Source organism: Palaemon carinicauda, chromosome 43, assembly GCF_036898095.1.
Source record: "Palaemon carinicauda isolate YSFRI2023 chromosome 43, ASM3689809v2, whole genome shotgun sequence".
Taxonomy (NCBI): domain Eukaryota; kingdom Metazoa; phylum Arthropoda; class Malacostraca; order Decapoda; family Palaemonidae; genus Palaemon; species Palaemon carinicauda.
In genome coordinates, this window is record NC_090767.1 from 5332110 (window position 1) to 5339038 (window position 6929).

Sequence of the window (6929 nt, forward strand, 5' to 3'; positions counted from 1 at the left end):
GTATTCCTAATTGCTTTTCTGAGATTTAAATATACTACTTCAATCTGTATTTCACTATCCTTTCACATGGATACACTTATAATCATCCTATTTATTTATGGGCTGTATATATATATATATATATATATATATATATATATATATATATATATATATATATATATATATATATATATATATATATATATATATATATATATATATATATATATATATATACATGAACAAATGGTAGAGCCTCTGGGAGTTCTAAAATTACCGGAGATTCCGGTACCCATGATTTGAAAATGAGGATGTCCATTAGCATAGGATAATCTCCAGAAAGGAACTCCCAAGACATATTCTGATGTAGGGAATGGGATTAATATAAAGGGGTAAACTGTCAATAAACAACACCTGAGGCCTCTAACCCCCATCGAAGGTTGAAAACCATTTTGTCATTTGAAATGTCTATGGTACTTTTACACATATTCTCTATTTTCTCAGATGTTTTAAAATCTATATCAATGCTTCTGATACTGGGGTGATATTTGAAGTATCGATACGCACAGCACCAGTTCATTGATAATAAAATAAAAGGACAAATATGCCTCCTTGCTCACTTAAAATCTTATCATCTTTCACAATTTGATAAACTGGAATAAATGGCAGTTAGTCTAGCTTATGCAAGCATAAATTTTCTTAGCTCATCAATCCATTGTCTTCTCTTCCTTCCTCTGTTTCTTCTTTTTCAATATCTAGGGACCCATTCTGTTATTCTTAATATCCATGTATTGTCTGTCATTTTCATTATATGTCCTCTTCATTTCTTTTTGTTTGCTCTCATATCCATTTTCTTTTTGTTTGCTCTCATATCCATGCTGCTCTTTTTCTGTATCTGTATCTGTAAATAGCTCTTGTGCTAGGTTTTTATTAAGGCTCTTAGTTTTTGATACATATGTTAATACTGGTAGGCCCCTACAAATAAAACTTCATGTAGAGGGATGTAGAGAAATGAACTTTGCGCAGAAAATCAGTAAGCTTCCCAGGTATCAATGGGTCAGATTCTCAAAATAGGGAAATAGCAAATCTCTCCTCTAACAAAATATTTATTCAGATATCAGAAGTTTATATGCTATCCCCCTGGTGGTAGTGTCAGCCAAGGAGTGTGTTCACACACAAAGAAGAAAAAAAACCCTCACATACACTTTCTCATAAAACTGTGGAGATGGATGCATCATATGTCCTAGTGCAGACGGTCCACCTGAATGTTCCACCACTTGTATTCATTCCCCTGTTGGCGTGTTAACTGAACTCGCTCCCATTCATGTGTATCTCCCTATTGAACATGCATCCGTGATTGTAGATTACAGAAAACTATTACCGAATGCTCATCGGCCAAGGAGGAGATAAAACCCTTTCTTCCTGCACCATCCAATTATGAACAAACTCTGTATACGTTCCTTAATTAGCAGCTTCACAAAAAGGAACTGCTGATTCTAAGCTTTGACCATTCTTAAGATATTCAAAAAGAGTTCATTGCTTCTTAACTGACAGACGTGGATTCCAGTATTTGACCAGAAAATTAACACTATAAATGTGACAACATGTATGTCACACTTCTCAAATACAATATTAAAAAGTTTTCTGAAATATTGATAATGAACAACTATATTCATACACGTCAAAGGCCTCACTTCCATCCTACCACCAGTTTTGATCTAGTCACCCCTACCCTACCAGAACCCAAACCTTCCAAAATTCCTTCTTCTTTCCTCTGCATCCCTCTTCTCACTCATCAAATAGAATCATGGGACCTAGAAACCTGTGCCCATAGTTTTCCGCCTTGTCTCCGAAGTTCTTTAACTTTTAAAGATCCCACAAACCTCTTATTGGTTAGGTTAATGGGTTATTTTGTGTTTAGCAAGCCTGGTTTTCGGGATGCCAGAAGCCAACCATGGAACCCCTGTATAGTAAGAAAAAGAACATTAACATCAATACAGTTGCACTCTTTAAGCTGAGCGACTGATACCAGACTACATTCTTTGAGTGCCTCTTGCTAAGCCAGCTACACCAGCCAAATTGAGATCCCCTACCAAGCTCAGGGCAATATTGGTGTGTGTGTGTGCAGCAGGTTGATGGTTTGCCGAGCCACAACGTAGGCACAGGTTAAGGCGGCTGCAACAGTCCTCCATATAGTACCCTGATTTTCGGCACTATGCACAGTACCTCCTCTGGAATTGAGATCTATCCGGGGTGCGCGATAGTGGCAAGCGCACTTCCGCAGGTGCCGGTTTGGGGACAGGTTGAGGAGGATTGCGTAAATACGCTCTGTCTGGTCCAGGTGAACGGCTCGGGGCAGCCAATGCAACCCTTGTCAGCATACAAGCGATGCCATGACTGTCCCACACGACTGATGGCCAAATTCTTTGCCTTCTGGCTTGGCTGACGGGAAGCCTCGTCGAGAACACTCAACAGGTTTTAAACATCCTACTAAGTGGCCTGACGGCCAGCGGAGACATTAATGGTGGCCAGAGACTGTTCCAGCCAACTCGCAGCTCTGCTTGGAACAGTTCTTAGTAGCTTTCGCCTAAGCTCCGTCCGGTCCAAACTACGGCGAGGATAGGCCGACCTGTACAGGGAGACCAACCAGACTGCGTATGTCTTCAGCAGTTCGCCTTCGCCACAGTTGGCACTGTTGAACCGGGCCTTCCTATCCGCATCACGCCTCCCTCGGGCTTCTCGGAACCAGTTGAGAAGGCGTTCCTTCATGTCGTGGTACGAGATCTCGGGACCCCCAATGGCCGAGAACGCCTCCTGGATTTCTCCCTTTAGAAATTTCCTGAGATCAGCAGTCCACTGGCCAGAGCTTCCTGCGGATACTTACTCGCAGAGTAGGCCTCAAAATCCCTCAGGAATCGGACAAAATTCTGGCCAGTTTGCTGCTGGAAGATTCCAGGCTTGAGGTTCCTCCTGGAGTAGAGGACCTTAAGTAGATCAGACAGACTGCGTTCTGTCTGGAGGGACTGGACGTGGTTGGTGGAGACAGTGACTTCTGAGCTGACACTGAGACAGGAGCTGGAAGTCTCGCTACCAGAATCTTCACTGGTGGACTCCTGGGACATAGTCATTTCAGGTATGGCTGGTCTGGTGGTGTCCCTGGCCTGGCGCCTGTGCTTTGGGATGGCCCCTGTCTTGGCAAGAACTGCCTCAGTGGTAGCTGCTGGAGCCTTTTCTGGCCTACTGGCTTCGGGCGTATTGTCCAGGAACTGCTCCCCTAGTCTAATGGCTGCAGTCTCTGGTGGACTAACGGGATTAGTTGCCGGAACAGGCGAGGATACAAGTGGTCTACTTAGAACAGAAGACTCCCAGAAGCCTGGTACAGGGGGAAGTAACGGTGCGAACCCTGGAATTACCAGACCATTGATGTGGTTGTGACCCCAATGGCAATGTGGCACGTTGGTGACGGCTCAACGGTCTACAGTGCCACCACTTTAAGTGTCAGGGACTTTACCTGAGTTGCCAGGTCACTGGCAATCTGGACCAGACTCGCCACATCCCAGCTCAGGCTCTTCTTAGCATTTCGGCGCTTACTTGATGATTATGATGCCCTAAAGGTTGGTGTTTCCAGGTCTGGGCACCAAAAATTTTGTAGTGGTTTGTGGACTGTGGCCAGAGGTAGCACCCGAACTGCCTAGTGTCCGAATGCCGACCACAACCCAATGTTCACTACACAACAAATATGCAACGGTGGAATACCCCAAAACCTAAGTAACAGGTCAAGAGAACGGAACACTGGGCACCATCCCTTGATTTATACTGGGTAAGGGGACCCGGCTAGAATCTTACTTCCTTCTTGTTTTCCTTTGCCTTGGGCTTGCTGAATAAACGCGTAAGATAATCGTTGATTCATTTCTGAGAAGTTAGCAGCATTAATAGATATAGCTCTATATTGTTTAGGTAAGATGGTTTTGAACTTGGGAAAAAACATCAGAACATTAGGTGAAATGGAAAGAATCTTCTTATACTAACAACAAGAAACAGTGCGGATGAAAAAATTATGATAAATGACTTATTAGAAGGATTAAAAAACAGTGGCTGAGAAAGGGACATCATGGTGTAAGGAACTAGAATAAATTTCAGGCTTCATAAAAACAAGAAATATTTATTTGTAAATAAAAAACTAAAAAAAAAAACTGTTAGGAATACATTAAAATTGTTTTGTCAATTAAAATAATCAATTAAAGGCAAAATTAGCAGCCCTTTCTACTCCAACCTCTAAAAAAAAAAAAAAAAAACATAAGAGATTACCACTTCAGAATAGTCTAACTGCATATTGTACAAGCAAGAGAAAAATACTAAGTTGCATGCAGGATATATCACGACACAGTTACAAAAGGAACTTTAAAATCCTAAAAAAACCATGACTGTAGAACATGAGGATTTGAAAGACTTAGAAATATTAGGATTCTCAACATAGTCAGCCTTCAAAACAAAAGAAACATTACTACAGAAATAAGCTTAAAGGGGAACCCGCAACACTAAGGTTTTATGACATCTGTAATGACCAATAATAAACTTGAACACTTATTATCTAATGAACCATCTGTAAAGAACATATAACTGTGAAAATTACTGTACCACAATAATTTTCCCCAAATCAATACTGTCCTCATCAATCTCCCATCTACCATCAGGCTGCAAAGTCATTTAAACATTCCTAAATTCTGTACAATATGGCCGCATACGATGCAGTGCAGGTCTCTGTGGGCCCACAACAGCAATGTCCAGGGAATCTCCAATTGCAAACCTGCACCGCAACAAAATTCCCTTGTCACCAAAACCCTCTGTCAACAACAGAAGAGCCCAAATCTCTCATTCTCGGAAGGGGCCCTGACAACTCTTGAACCGCTCAGACCAAACTCGAGCCCAGTCACTCTCCTCCTAATATCTGAATTCACTTCTTGGACCTACGACCAGATATGCCACTGCAATAGCTCCCGCGAACCATTAATGTTTATGACACCCTTTAAAATGTTTTTCTAAAATCCAAGTATGTCACTGGTCACTTTCAGAAAACACTGACGTCAATTACAAGTTTGGGAGGTGAGTCATGTAGCAGGGCAGAAATATTTACAATACCAGTTTTTATTTTTATCAAGCTGACTAGCCACATAAACAGGTGCAGGATAATGCAGCACCCTTCCAATTATTTTACTTGTGCCTCAGCTCGACTCCAATTCTAGTTGCCTCTCCAAACCCTACAGGGAGTAGGGCGAGCTGCAAAAAAGAATTTCGTTAGACAGTTGTTAGGACCAAATATATATATATATATAACAGAGAACACAAAATGTTTCAAGTGACAAATGTGCCACTTAATCTCTGATTAGAGGATTTATGAGTATACCATATGTGGACTATGCTGTGTAGTTTTTTTTTTTTTTTTGGGGGGGGGGGCGCACATTATGCACTCTCTCTACGATGAATTGGAATTTTTATGAGGGGATTTCTAGTCATAGGTTGGTGTTCCACTTCCTTGCCCTAATAGGTAAGTATTTTAGTAGATATAGTCCTTGTTTCTCAAGGCAATTCGTACCTCCCTCATAGTAATCAGTTAAAACAATAAATACAGACACATATAATTATTATTATGCATTCTTTAATATGAATTACATAGGTTACCTGTGTTTTGATACCTGTTGGAATTGCACAAATGTCATCAGTATGCATACGAGATGTATTGGTTGTCTGGTGTCCATGAATGGCTGGCCGGGCCGAGTTATCATGAATGAATCACCAGTCAAGTAGATTTGTAGCTCTTCTATGAACCATTTTACCTCCCTTCCTACTCCCAGTAACTTTGAACTTACTATCAGTAATGTAATAATTAGAGAAATTTGCTGCACCTTGAAACAGTATTTCCTTATTTGATGCATAAATTGGTAAAATTGGTAGGAGTCTACTTCGATTTACTGCCTGATAAAAAATAAACAGATGGAATGAGTTCCTCTTATTTTTGAACGGAGATTAATCCAAATTTATTATGTATATGAAGAATTGCATAACTGTAAAAAATGATTAAAGGAAATAATTTATTTTTACAGCTGTATGATATATATCTAAAAATTACATCAGTAAAAACTACAGTTGTGTTTATCTGTTAATAATTTATATAAAGTGTGACTGTAATTACAAAAAAAAAAATAAATAACATACAAGTAAATTTAGAATTTGCTCAGACTTTTTTTATACTTTTAAGATGAAATATCTTGTTCACTATTTATAACCCAACCACCTTTTGCTATTCTTCAAAACTGATTTACTGATTATTAAAGATGGCATTTTCAAGATTTCTGTAAATATTTATTTTTAAACAAGTAATGCATTGCAAATGCACACAGCACCCTTTAGCTCTGAGTACATTAGTCCATATTTGGTGTTCTCAATTTGCGTAGGATACACTGCTATAATGATATGCCTCTAGTTCTGCTATTTACCCTCTGAAATTTGTTTATGACTGTTCTTACTTATTAACTATATTACCACAATATTGGAATCTAAATATCAGATACTCACAGATATTGGGGAGAAAAATTGAATATCTGTTGTTTTGGTAATGCTTGCTACAGAAACTTGTGTCACTGAGCCTTGCTTTGAAGCAGGACTTATCGGGGAAAAATAGTCATCCGCACGACAAAGTCGTCCAATAGTATTTTTTTAATATTTTACTGATTGTTTACTGGAAATCATTTGGAGGTCACCTCCAACTGATTTCAGTAAGCAACACTTAATTCTGATTAAATTCCAAAAACATTCATATATCTTTCAAAGCAACATGAAAAAAATAATGCTCCACCTTTCGCTCAGAATAATAAGAAAAGGGGTTGGCTTCTTAGAAATTTGAGATGATTGTTGTTGTTGTTATTATTGTAGATTACCGGACACAGATA